General features: G+C 39.3%; 1 long non-coding RNA gene across 1 annotated transcript in view; it reads left to right on the top strand.

Annotated features, from left to right (window-relative positions):
* Nucleotides 1-17,548, top strand: part of LOC118917392 (uncharacterized) — a 66,898-nt gene extending 49,350 nt beyond the window's left edge. The window contains exon 3 of the long non-coding RNA XR_008997737.1: nucleotides 17,331-17,548. This is a non-coding gene — a long non-coding RNA (uncharacterized LOC118917392). The remainder of the gene's footprint in view (nucleotides 1-17,330) is intronic.
* The last annotated feature ends 276 nt before the right edge of the window (nucleotides 17,549-17,824 follow it).

The following is a 17,824-nucleotide window of genomic DNA, read 5'->3' as shown; positions in this document are numbered from 1 at the left end:
ACACAGTGTTATTTGAAGATAGACATATTAATTTAAGAATTTTATTGCAAACTCTAGAGCAACCACTAAAAATGTTTTAAAAGAAATATAATTGATATGCTAAGAGAGGAGATAAAAATTGAATCATACAAACTGTTCAATTAAAATCAGAGCGGGCATAAAAAGAGGAGAAAAAAAAGAACAAATGCAAGAAATAGAAAAGAGTTACAAACATGGTTGGTATTAATCTAAATGTATCAATAATCACTTTTAATTTGAATGCACTAATTACAAGACAGATTATCTGAGTGGATAAAAACACCACCATCAAAAAAAAAAAACAAACAAACAAGAAGAGCAAGACTAAACGACCTGTCCACAGAAACCCTAGGGCAAAAAAATGCAGTGAAAAAATTCAAAGGATGGAATAAACTTCAGCTTGTTCACAATCTAAGAGGGTATTTAAAAGATAAAGAACAGCATGCAATGCAGATGGTTAAAAGTGCAGTTGAGATATATGACGTCTTGATTAAGAGGCTCCAACATATATATATATATATATATATATATATATATATATATATGTTCGTGTTAGAAATCAGAATAGTGGTTATTCTTTTTTTTTTCATTTTATTATCATTAATCTACAATTACATGAAGAACATTATGGTTACTAGACTCCCCCCTTCACCAAGTCCCCCCCCACAAACCCCATTACAGTCACTGTCCATCAGCGTAGTAAGATGCTGTAGACTCACTACTTGTCTTCTCTGTGTTGCACAGCCCTCCCTGTGCCCCCCCCCACATTATACATGCTAATTGTAAGGCCACCTTTCTTTTTCCCTGCCCTTATCCCTCCCTTCCCACCCCTCCTGCCCAGTCCCTTTCCCTTTGGTAACTGTTAGTCCATTCTTGGGTTCTGTGATTCTGCTGCTGTTTTGTTCCTTCAGTTTTTCTTTGTTCTTATACTCCACATATAAGTGAAATCATTTGATATTTGTCTTTCCCACGTGGCTTATTTCACTGAGCATAATACCCTCTAGCTCTATCCATGTTGTTGCAAATGGTAGGATTTGTTTTCTTCTTATGGCTGAATAATATTCCATTGTGTATATGTACCACATCTTCTTTATCCATTCATCTATTGATGGACACTTAGGTTGCTTCCATTTCTTGGCTATTGTAAATAGTGCTCTGATAAACATAGGGGTACATCTGTCTTTTTCAAACTGGAGTGCTGCATTCTTAGGGTAAATTCCTAGAAGTGGAATTCCTGGGTCAAATGGTATTTCTATTTTGAGCATTCTGAGGAACCTCCATACTGCTTTCCACAATGGTTGAACTAATTTATATTCCCACCAGCAGTGTAGGAGGGTTCCCCTTTCTCCGCAACCTCGCCAATATTTGTTGTTGTTTGTCTTTTGGATGGTGGCAATCCTTACTGGTGTGAGGTGACATCTCATTGTGGTTTTAATTTATATTTCTCTGATGACAAGCAATGTGGAGCATCTTTTCATGTGTCTGTTGGCCATCTGAATTTCTTCTTTGGAGAACTACCTGTTTAGCTCCTCTGCCCATTTTTTAATTGGATTATTTGCTTTTTGTTTGTTGAGATGCATGAGCTCTTTATATATTTTGGATGTCAAGCCTTTATCGGATCTGTCATTTATGAAAATATTCTCCCATACTGTAGGGTACCTTTTTGTTCTATTGATGGTGTCCTTTGCTGTACAGAGCTTTTCAGCTTGATATAGTCCCACTTGTTCATTTTTGCTTTTGTTTCCCTTGTCCAGGGAGATATGTTCATGAAGAAGTCACTCATGTTTATGTCCAAGAGATTTTTGCCTATGTTTTTTTCTAGGAGATTTATGGTTTCATGACTTACATTCAGGTATTTGATCCATTTTGAATTTACTTTTGTGTATGGGATTAGACAGTGATCCAGTTTCATTCTCTTACATGTAGCTGTCCAGTTTTGCCAGCACCATCTGTTGAAGAGACTGTCATTTCCCCATTGAATGTCCATGGCTCCTTTATCATATATTAATTGACCATATATATTTGGGTTAATGTCTGGAGTCTCTACTCTGTTCCACTGGTCTGTGGCTCTGTTCTTGTTCCAGTACCAAAGTATCTTGATTACTGTGGCTTTGTAGTAGAGCTTGAAGTTGGGGAGTGAGATGCCCCCCCACTTTATTCTTCCTTCTCAGGATTGCTTTGGCTATTCGGGGTCTTCGGTGTTTCCATATGAATTTTTGAACTATTGGTTCTAGTTCATTGAAGAATGTTGTTGGTAATTTGATAGTGATTGCATCAAATCTGTATATTGCTTTGGGCAGGATGGCCATTTTGACAATATTAATTCTTCCTAGCCAAGAGCATGGGATGAGTTTCCATTTGTTAGTGTCCTCTTTAATTCCTCTTAAGAGTGTCTTACAGTTTTCAGGGTATAGGTCTTTCACTTCCTTAGTAAGGTTTATTCATAAGTATTTTATTCTTTTTGATGCAATTGTGAATGGAATTGTTTTCCTGATTTCTCTTTCTATTGGCTCATTGTTAGTGTATAGGAAGGCCACAGATTTCTGTGCGTTAATTTTATATCCTGCAACTTTGCTGTATTCTGATATCAGTTCTAGTAGTTTTGGGGTGGAGTCTTTAGGGTATTTTATGTACAATACCATGTAATCTGCAAATAGATACAGTTTGACTTCTTCTTTACCAATTTGGATTCCTTGTATTTCTTTGTTTTGTCTAATTTCCATGCCTAGGACCTCCATTACTATGTTGAATAACAGTGGGGAGAGTGGGCATTCCTGTCTTGTTGCCAATCTCAGAGGAAAAGCTTTCAGCTTTTCACTGTTCAGTATGATGTTGGCTGTGGGTTTATCATATATGGCCTTTATTATGTTGAGGTATTTGCCCTCTATGCCCATTTTGTTGAGAGTTTTTATCATGAATGGATGTTGAATTTTGTCGAATGCTTTTCAGCATCTGTGGAGATGATCATGTGGTTTTTGTCCTTGTTTTTGTTGATGTGGTGGATGATGTTGAAGGATTTTCAGATGTTGTACCATCCTTGCATCCCTGGGATGAATCCCACTTGTTCATGGTGTATGATCCTTTTGATGTATTTTTGAATTCGGTTTGCTAATATTTTGTTGGGTATTTTTGCATCTACGTTCATCAGGGATATTGGTATGTAATTTTCTTTTTTGGTGGGGTCTTTGCCTGGTTTTGGTATTAGGGTGATGTTGGCTTCATAGAATGAGTTTGGGAGTATTCCCTCCTCTTCTATTTTTTGGAAAACTTTAAGGAGAATGGGTATTATATCTTCTCTGTATGTCTGATAAAATTCCGAGGTAAATCCATCTGGCCCAGGGGTTTTGTTCTTTGGTAGTTTTTTTATTACCACTTCAATTTCTTTGCTGGTAATTGGTTTGTTTAGATTTTGTGTTTCTTCCTTGGTCAGTCTTGGAAGGTTGTATTTTTCTAGGAAGTTGTCCATTTCTTCTAGGTTTTCCAGCTTCTTAGCATATAGGTTTTCATAGTAGTCTCTAATAATTCTTTGTATTTCTGTTGGGTCTGTTGTGATGTTTTCTTTCTCGTTTCTGATTCTGTTGATGTGTGTTAATTCTCTTTATCTTAATAAGTCTGGCTAGAGGCTTATCTATTTTGTTTATTTTCTCAAAGAACCAGCTCTTGGTTTCATTGATTTTTGCTATTGTTTTATTCTTCTCAATTTTATTTATTTCTTCTCTGATCTTTATTATGTCCCTCCTTCTGCTGACTTTAGGCCTCATTTGTTCTTCTTTTTTCAGTTTTGATAGTTGTGATGTTTGACTATTCATTTGATTTTGTACTTCCTTCTTTAAATATGCCTGGATTGCTATATACTTTCCTCTGAAGACTGCTTTTGCAGCGTCCCACAGAAGTTGGGGCTTTGTGTTGTTGTTGTCATTTATTTCCATATATTGCTGGATCTCCATTTTAATTTGGTCATTGATCCATAGACTATTTAGGAACGTGTTGTTAAGCCTCCATGTGTTTGTGAGCCTTTTTGCTTTCTTTGTACAATTTATTTCTACTTTTATACCTTTGTGGTCTGAAAGTTGGTTGGTAGAATTTCAATCTTTTTGAATTTACTGAGGCTCTTTTTGTGGCCTAGTATATGGTCTATTCTGGAGAATGTTCCATGTGCACTTGAGAAGAATGTGTATCCTGTTGCTTTTGGATGTAGAGTTCTATAGATGTCTATTAGGTCCATCTGTTCTAGTTGTTGTTCAGTGCCTCTGTGTCCTTGTTTATTTTATGTCTGGTGGATCTGTCCTTTGGAGTGAGTGTTGTGTTGACATCTTCTAAAATGAATGCATTGCATTCTATTTCCTCCTTTAGTTCTGTTAGTATTTGTTTCACATATGCTGGTGGTCCTGTGTTGGGTGCATATATATTTATAATGTTTATATCCTCTTGTTGGACTGATCCCTTTATCATTATGTAATGTCCTTCTTTATCTCTTGTTACTTTCTTTATTTTGAAGTCTATTTTGTCTGATACTACTACTGCAACACCTGCTTTTTTCTCCCTATTCTTTGCATAAAATATCTTTTTGCATCCCTTGACTTTTAGTCTGTGCATGTCTTTGGGTTTGAGGTGAGTCTCTTGTAAGCATCATATAGATGGGTCTTGCTTTTTATCCATTCCGTGAGTCTATGTGTTTTGATTGATGATTTCAGTCCATTTACATTTAGGGTGATTATCTATAGGTATGTACTTATTGCCATATCAGGCTTTAGATTCGTGGTTACCAAAGGTTCCAGGTTACTTTCCTTACTATCTAAGACTCTAACTTAACTCACTTAGTATGCTGTTACAAACACAATCTAAAGGTTCTTTTCTGTTTCTCCTCCTTTTTCTTCCTCCTTCATTCTTTATATATTAGGTATCAAATTCTGTAGTTTTTGTCTCTCCCTTGATTGACTTGGGGGATACTTAATTTAATTTTGCATTTGCTTCATAATTAGCTGTTCCACTTTCTTTACTGTGGTTTTATTACCTCTGGTGACAGCTTTTCAATCTTAGGAACGCTTCCATCTATAGCAGTCCCTCCAATATAGACTGTAGAGATGGTTTGTGGGAGGTAAATTCTCTCTGCTTTTGCTTATCTGGAAATTGTTTAATCCCTCCTTCAAATTTAAATCATAATCTTGCCGGATAAAGTAATCTTGGTTCCAGGCCCTTCTGCTTCATGGCATTAAATACATCATGCCACTCCCTTCTGCCCTGTAAGGTTTCTGCTGAGAAGTCTGATGTTAGTCTGATGGGCTTTCCTTTGTATGTGATCTTATTTCTGCCTCTGGCTGCTTTTAATAGTCTGTCCTTATCCTTGATCTTTCCCGTTTTAATTACTATGTGTCTTGCTGTTGTCTTCCTTGGGTCCCTTGTGTTATGGGATCTGTGGATCTCCATGGCCTGAGAGACTATCTCCGTCTCCAGATTGGACAAGTTTTCAGAAACTACCTCCTCAAAGACACTTTCTATCCCTTTCTCTCTCTCTTTTTCTTCTGGTATCTGTATAATGCGAATATTGTTCCACTTGGATTGGTCACACAGTTCTCTCAATATTCTTTCATTCTTAGAGATCCTTTTTTCTCTCTGTGCCTCAGCTTCTTTGTATTCCTCTTCTCTAGTTTCTGTTTCATTTATTGTCTCCTCCACCATATCCAACCTGCTTTTAGTACCCTCCATCGTGTTCTTCAACGACTGGATCTCTGACCTGAATTCACTCCTGAGATCTTGGATGTCTTTCCGTACCTTCATTAGAATGTTGATGATTTTTATTTTGAATCCCCTTTCAGGAAGAGTCATGAGGTCCATATCATTTAAATCTTTCTCGGGAGTTGTATTAATAATTTTACTCTGGACAAGGTTCCTTTGGCGTTTCATGTTTGTATATGGCGCCCTCTAGTCCAGAAGCTCTATTCTGGAGCTGCTCAGCCCCTGAAGCAATGTTGGGGGTTGCAGGGAAGCAGTAATGGTGCCCCGTTTGGTGAGGTCTGCTCTTTTCTCCAGGTGTGTGCTGTCTGACGCCATCCTCTTTCCTGTTGCTCTCTCAGGATTAGTTGCACCAATTAAATTTTCTAATTGTATCCAATTTTAGGAGGAAGCCTCTGTCTCTCCTCTCACACTGCCATCTTTAATCCGTCTCCAGAATGGTGGTTATTCTTAAGTGAATAGTGACTGGGAGGAGACATGAGGGATCACTTCTGGGGTGTTAGTAATATGATTTTTTAAATTTTAATTTAATTTTTTGCAGCTTTATTGAGGTAGTTGGCAATTAATGTTAATAATGTTTCTTTTTTTGTCTTTTTTTATTATTAAGGTATCATTAATATACAATCTTATGAAGGTTTCACATGAGAAACATTGTGGTTACTCTTTTCACCCATGTTATTGAGTTCCCCCCTGAGACTCCAACATATTTTGAATAGGACTTTCAGGAGAGGTTAGAGGAAATGTGGAGGCACAATATTCAAGGTGGTAATGGTTGAGATTATCTCAGAACTGAGAAAGGATAAGAGACCTAAGGCACACCAAGGGCATAAAAGGATAGATGAAAACAAATTCATACCTATACACACTGGAAAGAAATTGCACAACAGAAAGGGGTCATCTTAAAAGTTACTGGAAGAAGAAGACAGATTATTCTTCTCATTAGTGGGGGACACCAGGAGGCCAGGGAATAACAGCTTCAAAATTCTAGGGATTGTATCTGTAAATGAGAATTCGGGTTAGCTACAAGTAATAGAAAAACCCCAAATAGCAACCACTTAAACAAAAGGAAAGTTTATTTCACTCTTATGTCCAAGTCCAGAAGGTATTATTCAGGGCTACTATGGTAGCTATCCTGTCTGTGCCTTCCATCTTTCAAATCTGTGGTCCCCAGGATATGTCATGAGTCTCATAGACCAAGAAGGCATTTCACCATCAGGCCATGTTCCTCGCAGCTGGATGGAAGAAGAGGTAAAAGAGAAATAAAGGGCACACTTGAGTTGTCTACTTAGGAGGGATCTGGAAGTGGATTTACAACAAGTCCATATACATCCATTAGCTAGAACTTAGTGACATGGCAACATTTAGAGAGGATGGAAAAATGTGTCTTCATTTTGTTGTGCCCAGTTACAAATTCTATTTCTGTATAAGAAGCAGACAATAGGTATTGGAGGACAAGTAGCAACTCCTTTCCTACTATGTAGGAAAGGAGTTTGAAGTATTTTTTAAGGTATTATTGATATACACTCTTACAAAGGTTTCACAAGAAAAACAATCTGGTTACTATGATCACCCATATTATCAAGTCCCCCCCATACCCCATTGTAGTCACTGTCCATCAGTGTAGTAAGATGCCACAGATTCACTATTTGCCTTCTCTGTGCTATACTTGCTTCCCCATGCCCCCCCATATTATGTGTGCTAATCATAATATCCCTCAATCCCCTTCTCCCTCCCTCCCCAGCAACCCTCCCCTTTGGTAACCGCAAGTCCCTTCTTGGAGTCTGTGAGTCTGCTGCTGTTTTTTTTTCTTCAGTTTGGCTTCATTGTTATACTACATAGATGAGGGAAATCATTTGGTACTTGTCCTTCTCCACCTGGATTATTTCACAGGGCATAATATCCTCCAGCTCCATCCATGTTGTTGCAAATGGTAGGATTTGTTTCTTTCTTATGGCTGAATAGTATCCCATTGTGTATATGTACCACCTCTTCTTTATCCATTCATCTACTGATGGACACTAGGTTGCTCCCATATCTTGGCTCTTCTAAAAAGTGCAATAAACATAGGGGTGCATATGTCTTTTTGAATCTGAGAATTTGTATTCTTAAGGTAAATTCCTAGGAGTGGGATTCCTGGGTCAAATGGTATATTTATTTTTAGTTTCTTGAGGAACCTCCATATTGCTTTCCAGAATGGTTGAACTAATTTACATTCCCACCAACAGTGTAGGAAGGTTCCCCTTTCTGCACATCCTCACCAGCATTTGTTGTGATTAGTCTTTTTGATGCTGACCATCCTTACTGGTGTGAGGTGATATCTCCTTGTGGGTTTAATTTGCATTTCCCTGATGATTAGTGATGTGGAGCATCTTTTCATGTGCCTGTTGGCCATCTGAATTTCTTCTTTGGAGAATTGTCTGTTCATATCATCTGCCCATTTTTTAATCTGGTTATTTGCTTTTTGGTTGTTGAGGCATGTGAGTTCATTATATATTTTGGATGTTAACCCCTTGTCAGATATGTCATTTACAAATATATTCTCCCATACCTTTTGTTCTGCTGATGGTGCCCTTTGCTGTACAGAAGCTTTTCACTTTGATGCACCCCCACTTGTTCATTTCTGCTTTTGTTTCCCTTGCCTGGGGAGATGCATTTAGGAAAAAGTTGCTCATGTTTATATTCAGGATATTTTTGCCTGTGATTTCTTCTAAGAGTTTTATGGTTTCACAACTTACATTCAGGTCTTTGATCCATTTCAAGTATACTTTTGTGTATGGGGTTAGACAATAATCCAATTTCATTCTCTTGCATGTAGCTGTCCAGTTTTACCAACACCAGTTGTGGAAGAGACTGTCATTTCCCCATTGTATGTCCATGGCTCCTTTACCATATATTAATTGTCCATATATGCTTGGGTTTATATCTGGGCTCTCTAGTCTGTTCCATTGATCTATGGGTCTGTTCTTGTGCCCATACCAAATTGTCTTGATTACTGTGACTTTTTGGTAGAGCTTCAAGTCAGGGAGCATAATCCCCCCAGCTTTATTCTTCCTTCTCAGGATTGCTTTGGCTATTTGGGGTTTTTTGTTGTTACAAATGAATTTTAGAACTATTTTTTCTTGTTCGTTGAAAAATGCTGTTGTTAATTTAATAAGAATTGCATTGAATCTGTAGATTGCTTTAGGCAGGATGGTCACTTAAAAATATTAATTCTTCCTTTCCATGAGCATGGGATGTGTTTCCATTTACTGGTATCTTCTTTAATTTCTCTCATGAGTGTCTTGTAGTTTTCAGAGTATAGGTCTTTCACTTCCTTGGTTAGGTTTATTCCTAGGCATTTTATTCTTTTTGATGCAATTGTGAATGGAATTGTTTTCCTGATTTCTCTTTCTGCTACTTCATTGTTAGTGTATAGGAATGCAACAGATTTCTGTGTATTAATTTTGTATCCTGCAATTTTGCTGAATTCAGATATTAGATATAGTAGTTTTGGAGTGGATTCTTTAGGGTTTTTATGTACAATGTCATGTCATCTGCAAACAGAGAAATTTTAACTTCTTCTTTACCAATATGGATGTCTTTTATTTCTTTGTGTTGTCTGAGTGCCATGGTGAGGACCTCCAGAACTATGTTGAATAAACATGGAGAGAGTGGGCATCCTTGACTTGTTCCTGATCTTAAAGGAAAGGCTTTCAGCTTCTCACTGTTAAGTGTAATGTTGGCTGTGGATTTGTCATATATGGCCTTTTTTATGTTGAGGTACTTGCCCTCTATACCCATTTTGTTGAGAGTTTTTATCATGAATGGATGTTGAATTTTGTCAAATGCTTTTTCAGCATCTATGGAGATGATCATGTCATTTCTGTCCTTTTTGTTAATATTGTGGATGATCTTGATGGATTTTCCAATATTGCATCATCCTTGCATCCCTGGAATAAATCCTACTTGATCATGGTGAATGATATTTTTGATATATTTTTGAATTTGGTTTACTAATATTTTGTTGAGTATTTTTGTTTCTATGTTCCTCAGGGATATTGGTCTGTAATTTTCTTCTTTTTTTTTTTTTTGTGGAGTCTTTGCCTGGTTTTGGTATTAGAGTGATGCTGGCCTCATAGAATGAGTTTGGAAGTAGTCCCTCTTCTTCCACTTTTTGGAAAACTTTAAGGAGGATGGATATTAGTTCTTCATTAAATATTTGATAAAATTGCACTGCTGCATGGCAGTGAAGCCATGTGGTCCAGGAGTTTTGTTCTTAGATAGCTTTTTGATTACCAATTAGACTTTGTTCCTGGTAATTGGTCTGTTCAGATTTTCTGTTTCCTTTTGGGTCATCCTTGGAAGGTTCTATTTTTCTGGAAAGTTGTCCATTTCTTTTAGGTTATCCAGTTTGTTACCATATAATTTTTCATAGTATTCTCTTATGATTCTTTGTATTTCTGTGGTGTCCATAGTGATTTTTCCTCTCTCATTTCTGATTCTCTTTATGTGTGTAGATTCTCTTTTTTTCTTGATAGGTCTGGCTAGAGGTTTATCTATTTTGTTTATTTTCTCGAAGAACCAGCTCTTGCTTTCATTGATTCTTTCTATTGTTTTATTCTTCACGATTTTATTTATTTCTGCTCTAATCTTTATTATGTCCCTCCTACTAACTTTGGGCCTCATTTGTTGTTCTTTTTATAGTTTCATTAATTGTGAGTTTAGACTGTTCCTTTGGGGTTGTTCTTCTTTCCTGAGGTAGGCCTGTATTGCAATATACTTCCCTTTTAGCACAGCCTTCACTGCATCCCACAGATTTTGTGGTGTTTAATTATTGTGGTCTTTTGTCTCCATGTATTGCTTCATCTCTGTTTTATTTTTTCATTGATCCATTGGGTATTTAGGAGCATGTTGTGAAGCCTCCATGTATTTGTGGGATTTTTTGTTTTCTTTGCATAATTTATTTCTACTTTCACACCTTTGTGGTCTGAGAAGCTGGTTGGTACAATTTCAACCTTGTCAAATTTACTGAGGCTCTTTTTCTGGCCTAGTATGTAATCTATTGAAAATGTTCCATGTGCACTTGAGAAGAACGTGTGTTCTGCTGCTTTTGGGGGTAGAGATCTGTAGATATCTGTTAGGTCCATCTGTTCTAATGTGTTATTCAGTGCCTTTCTCTCCTTACTTATTTTCTGTCTGACTGATCTGTCCTTTGGAGTGAGTGGAGTATTGAAGTCTCCTAGAATGAATGCATCGCATTCTATTTGCCCTTTAATTCAGTTAGTATTTGTTTCACATATGTAGGTGCTCCTGTGTGTTGGGAGCATAGATATTTATAATGGTTATATCCTCTTGTTGGATTGACCCCTTTATCACTATGTAATGTCCTTCTTTGTCTCTTGTGACTTTCTTTGTTTTGAAGTCTATTTTGTCTGACACAAGTACTGCAACTCCTGCTTTTTTCTCCCTATTAGCTGCATGAAATATCTTTTTCCATCCCTTCATTTTTAGCCTGTGTATGTCTTTTGGTTTGAAGTGAGTCTCTTGTAGGCAGCATATAGACAGGTCTTCTTTTTTTATCTATTCAGTGACTCTATGTCTTTTCATTGTGCATTTAGACCATTTACATTTAGGGTGATTATCGATAGGTATGTACTTATTGCCATTGCAGGCTTTAGATTTGTGGTTACCAAAGGTTCAAGGATAACTTCCTTACTATCTAAGAGGCTTACCTAACTCACTTAGTATGCTATTACAAACACAATCTGAGGGTTCTTTTTTTCTCCTCCTTTTCTTCCTCTTCCATTCTTTATACATTAGGTATCATATTCTGTACTCTTTGTCTATCCCTTGACTGACTTTGGTGGTAGCTGATTTAATTTTGCTTTTGCTTAGTAATTAACTGTTCTACTTTCTTTACTGTGGTTTTATTACTTCTGATGACAGCTATTAAACCTTAGGAACACTTCCATCTGTAGCAGTCCCTCCAAAATACACTGTATAATTGGTTTGTGGGAGGTAAATTCTCTCAGATTTTGCTTATCTGGAAATTGTTTAATCCCTCCTTCAAATTTAAATGATAATCTTGCCGAGTAGAGTATTGTTCGTTCACGGCCCTTCTGCTTCATTGCATTAAATACATCATGCTGCTCCCTTCTGGCCTGTAAGGTTTCTGCTGAGAAGTCTGATTATAGCCTGGTGGGTTTTCCTTTATATGAGATCTTTTTTCTCTCTCTCGCTATACTTTTAATAGTCAGCCCTTATCCTTGATCTTAGCCATTTTAATTATTATATGTCCTGGTGTTGTCTTCCTTGGGTCCCTTGTGTTGGGAGATCTGTGCACCTCCATGGCCTGAGAGACAATCTCATTCCCCAGATTGGGGAGGTTTTCAGCAATTACCTTCTCGATGACACTTTCTATCCCTTTTTCTCTCTCTTCTTCTTCTCATACCCCTATAATAAGAATATCATTCCATTTCGATTGGTCACACAGTTCTCTCAATATTCTTTCACTCTTAGAATTTCTTTTTTTCTCTCTGTGCCTCAGCTTCTTTGTATTACTCTTCTCTAGTTTCTATTTCATTTATTGTCTCCCCCACCATATCTAATCTGCTTTTAAAACCTTCTATTGTATGTTTCATTTCTGATACTGTGTTCCATAATGATTGCATCTCTGACCAGAATTCATTCCTGAGTTCTTGAATATTTTTCTGTACCTCCATGAGCATGTTTATGACTTTTGTTTTGAAATCTCTTTCAGGAAGATTCATGAGATCTGTTTCATTTCACTCTTTCTCTGGTGTATGTAGGATTTTGCTTTGCATCAGTTTCCTTTGATGTTTCATATTTGTATGTGGTGTCCTCTAGTGCCCAGGAGGTCTACTCTCTGGAGCTGCTCAGCCCCTGGGGCAATGTTGGGGCTGGCAGGGGAGTGGTGTTGGTGGCTGGGGCTAGGATAGAGCTGTTTCCTGCTTCCCAGCTGCTATGCCTTTCTCCACTGCCAGAACTGGTGGGCTGAGTACACAGGTATCAGCCTCTATGCTTTGCATTTGTAGCTGCTGTAGGTGGGGCTTCCCTCTGGCTGGTCTGATTCCAGGGCAGGGTTTTCTGGTTTGTGAGCCAGGTGCGGGCTGGCCAGGAGGAAGGTGCAGCAGGCTGCCTATCATGGTGTGGAGCCTTGGAGCCGCATAGCCAGCCAAGGGGCTGGAGCACTTGAAGATCGTGAAAGTTCCCAACCTGTTGGGCAGAGTGCACCCAGACAATTTTGTCTACCTGTCCTTTCTCCTGAGCAGTAAGCTCTGTGCAATCCTTGCCCCTTTAGCAGTCCTCTTGCTGTTAGGAAGTCTCTCTGACTGACTGGCTTTCTTTTGTCCCAGAGAAGCTGGATATGAATCCCTGTTTTCCACAAGTGGATGGAGTCTCAGTCTTTCCAGGTATTCTGCCTGTCTTAGCTTTTCAAGCCACCTAATTACCAGAGCACCATGCAATGTAGATTTGTGTTCCCAGAGCAAATTTCCAGAGCTAGGTGTTCAGCAGTCCCAGGCCTCCACTCCCTCCCCGTTCCATTTCTCTTCCTTCCCCCAGTGAGCTGGGGTGGGGGAAGGGTTTGGTTCTCACCAGGTCACAGCTTTTTTATGTTACCCTGTTCCGTGAGGTCTGTTCTTTTCTCCAGGCATATGCAGTCTGGCACAGCCTTCTTTCCTGTTGCTCTTTCAGGGTTAGTTGTATTAATTATATTTTTGTATTATATGTGGTTTTGGGAGGAGGCCTCTGTTTCACTTCTTACGCCACCATCTTTAATCTGGGTATAATGATTTAAAGCTCACATTCTGGAGTCAGGCAAAGCTGCATAAAATGTCAGATCTACAAGTATGAACTCAGGTAGACTATTTAAACATGACTGAGTGAATCATTTAAGCCCTCTGAGCTATCTCTCATCTGCAGAGCCTCCATCCAGGCACCTCTCTTGCAGGATGGTTGTGTGGATTGTGAGTAGCTTCACAGAATGTCTGGCACAAAGTACATCCTCAATTCACACAAAGAGAGACATGGAGATGTAAATGGGAGATCTAATTCCTTCCCCTTTATTTTCCAATCGCATTTTGCCATTAAAGAAAATATGGCTAGAGAGAATTGCTGAATCAAAAGCAATTTGACTTTTGTCATGAGGGAAGACAGGGAGTAGGAAAATGCTGGATTCTATAATCCAGCTTTGGCACATGGGACTTCCTGTTTAATACCCTCACGCAGTGCATGAGAACAAGCTGCACTGAGCTCTAAGCAGCCTTCCAAATGCAGCCAGCCATTGAAAATGTTCAGATCTAATTCTGATGTGGCTCAAAATATTCCATGAAAAAACCTGAGTGCAGGGAGATGAAAATGACCTACACAGGTGACTGCCTGTGCCATGTGAAGGAGGCCAAGAGGGAAAGTTCAAATTGCTTGTCTCAAACGAATAGGGAGGGAGGTAGATCAGTAATCGTGACTATTGTCTAATTCACTGGGACAACAAAGCTCAAAGCCAGTAAAGAATATTTAGGAGTGGAAAATTAAATGAAACTTTGCACCTTAGATTTCATTAGTGACACTTAAGACAAACTTAAGAAGATGCAAGTGTCAAAGGTTAAATATTTCCTAATAATAAATGTGTTGATTGTAGAATACAAAACAATTCAAGGAGAGCATTCCAGATAAGGCATAGTAGTTTCAGACATATTTTAGAAAGAAGGTGTTAAAAATTTGCAAGAAGTAAAAGAGTACAATAAATATGAGATCACTCCAGAGGTCTTTGTTCATCATTTTAGAGAAAGAAAATAGGCCTGGTAGTAGAAAATTCCACTGGGTGCTTTCAAATTTCCATTCCCCCTTCTTCCCTGGAGCCTAGAAAGGTTCATGCATTCATCCACTAGGTTTGGATTGTTAAAGGTTCACTGCAAAACAGCATGGAGTAATTAATATGGCAGAAACTCATCAAGTTGTCTCTGGGAGGTCAAATGCATGATGCACAGAATACAATTAGGAGGTTAAACTGGCCTGTCAACGTTTACATTATTAGCTGTTTGTAGGGGTCAATACCTTTCAAGGATATGGGCTGAGGAGTGAAATTTCTAGGGAGCTGGCAGAACTGGTCAACCTTTTGCTTTTGCTTTAATCACTTAAGGCAGACTCATTTTTAAATCCCTTAAAAATAATAAAAAATACATGACATCTTTAAACAGTCATGAATAGACTAAGGAGAGTTCTCTAGTCAATAATAAGTGAAACAGGCAAATATAGCCTCTAAACTTAAATCTTCAGTTCAATTCTGGCCAAATTAAAGTGCAACAAACAAAATTTTCTGGCCTCTGTACTCCTGTCCCATCAGGCCTTTGGAAAAAAACTGTCACTTCCACAATAAACCGATTTTGGAGATGAGAAGAGGGTATAGAAGGGAAATGGGACATCTGAGACTTTGTTCTGACACCCCAAGTTCTGAAAGCGTTTCAATTAAATTAGTAACTGTATATTAATTTTTCAATCAGAATTTTCTAAAGAAAACAATTTGAAAGTGGAAAAATGGGTATATGTGCATCAGGATACAGGATCAGGAAGAATGAGGACATAGCTGGAAAGAGAGAGCTAGCTTAAATGTATGTTTTTGGAGGGGTTGTACAGAAAGAGAAAGAAGGAGAAGCCACCTGTCACACTGCTTTCTCATGGCCAAAGGGCCCAGTGACCGACTGTCACCAATTCCACCCATCATTAAGACTAGGTTTCTAGTTAGAAATAGATATGCATATATGTACCTATATATATGAGAAAGTTTATAGATACATATACACTATTTACTGAATATCAATTATGTGCTACATACTGTTTCAAGCATTTTAAATATATGATCTCATTTAATTCACAAAACTCTAACAGAGGTAGGTGGTGTTGCTTTTCACTAAGTGGGAAACTGAGGCATCTACAGGTATCTAGCTTGTTCAAGGGAACCCAGCTAAGAGCTGGACTCCAAAGCCTTTGCTTCTAATGCTGCATCATGCTCTTACCCAAGCAGCACGTGGCCCTCTGTCTGAGGGGCCTTCACCGAGTGATGGGGAACCAAGTTCACCATGATTTCTTTATATCCTAACTGACTTTGGAAATCCTTGATACCTCTAAAGGGTCCCAGGATGCCTCCTTGGATTTACCCATCTCTCCTCTTTCTGGTTGGCCTTTTGCCAAGACTGCTAAAGGAAACCAGACAAAACAATGTAGGAAGAAAACAACAATAGCAGCAAAAAACAGGCTTTATTTATTCCATTAAAATATCGGCCTCTCAATGCAATAGGTGCCTCCAGAGATTTCACGCCAATAACTTGAAGGCCCCATGACCCTTTTTCTTAAACTAAAACCCTATGTTCCTGTACAATTTTGACTGTGACCCTTTTCCTGGCAGGAACAAATCTCCACTGGCTCTCCTTTGCTGGTTATGAGAAGGCCTGTTTTAAAGTTCATATTCCTGAGACCCTTGGGTGTATCCAGTTCTGACTCATAAAACACAGTGAGGAATTTACAGCACTGATTTCTGCCATAGGCATAAAATTAGCCTCCTAATTCCATGTATACAAGGGTTTTTTTTTCCTAGTTACTTCTTTATTAAGCCCCTCATGTCACAGCAGGAGGGCATGCTGATGTTTTTGTACCTCAGAAACTTAATGAGATGGTGAGCTGGTAGCTTCCCTCTGCCTTTCTTCCTGAACTGGGCCGCGGCAGGTGCCACCTTGTGCCCTGCCCTCTGGTTGGGTTTCGCTGCCAGACGGGAGGAGAGCTGCAGCAGGAGCACGTCTGCTCCTGTCCTCCTGTGCGGGCTTCTGCCTCCCTCTGAGAACCCGCGGCCCCTGGCGGCAGCTCTCTCCAGTTCCCTTCGCTCTCCTCTCTAAGCCCAGGGCTGATGGCTCCCTGCCGGCACTAGGCACTAGTCCCACCTCTTGCGTGTCTCCCTAAATCCTGTCCCCAGCTTTGTGCATCATCCTTTATTAACCCTCCTAAATGCCCATGCGGTGGGGACCATCTCTCCTTCACTCTGAAGGGTTGTGATGGGCATTCATGTGATTCAAGATGTCCCTGGTGTGAAGATGACTGCCCACTTAATCCAGTGATGCTATTAGAGTTGGAGCCCGACCTCGGCCCTGGACTGCCCATGGTTTCACCACAAGTGACTGTTCCCCTCGCGTGGGGAGAAAACACTCCAGGAAGTGAATGAGGCTGTCATACAGGTGCAATGATGTCTAGATATCTTCAGAACGAAGTTGATCTGTGTGTCACAAAAACTACGTGTGCCCTCAGTATAACTCCATTAAAAAACCAAAATGAAGCAAGCAGAAATGTAACAGTGACACTAGAGAAGTAAATATGATCATCCTACCAGGAGTCTTGGAGGAAACCAGAACATTCTTCTGGAGTTCATCCAGGGTCTCTGGCTTCTCAGATTGTGTGCTCAGTCCCTCATATACACCCTAAAGATGGAAGTGCTTCCCAGTATTTATTATTAATCTGTCTAAAGATGAAACTAAACCATCTCAAAACCTTCAGTGCAGGTGGGAGGCCAATCAAACCATGTATTTGCCTTCCAGGAAAAAAGCCACAACTGCTTCAGAAAGAACCTGGACCTGGAGTGGGGTTTGCTCTGCTCAGTGATCCAGGCCAACCAAGCCTTCTGCCCTTCCTGTGACCCAGGAGGACAACTCATAGAAAGAAGGAAAGCATCACGTTTGGGGTTTTTACATGAAGAGCAAGAAGAAGAGGATACACAGCTGGAAAGAAGGGAAAGTTGGACTAAAGGTGAAGGGAACTCTCTTGTATATGACCCTCAGCATCCATGTGACTTTGCTTCCTCTTCTGTAGAACTGGATGACTGAATGGCCCTGCCACATGCTAGCGCAAATGAGATGGAGACAATTGAACGGGGTGCATCCCTCCAGCGGCACAGCACAGCGACTAGGAGGCTGACTCAGCCAGGCCACCTGGGTTTGGCTCTGGCCTCACCCCCTTGGGAAGTCAGCCAGTTGCAAGTCCTCCAACCATGTCAATTTCCTGACCTGGAAATTGGGGGTAATATCAGCATCTC

This window comes from Manis pentadactyla, chromosome 5, assembly GCF_030020395.1.
Source record: "Manis pentadactyla isolate mManPen7 chromosome 5, mManPen7.hap1, whole genome shotgun sequence".
NCBI classification, from domain to species: Eukaryota; Metazoa; Chordata; class Mammalia; order Pholidota; family Manidae; genus Manis; species Manis pentadactyla.
Note: the sequence above shows the minus strand (reverse complement) of the source record. Positions and strands in the feature narration are given on the sequence as shown.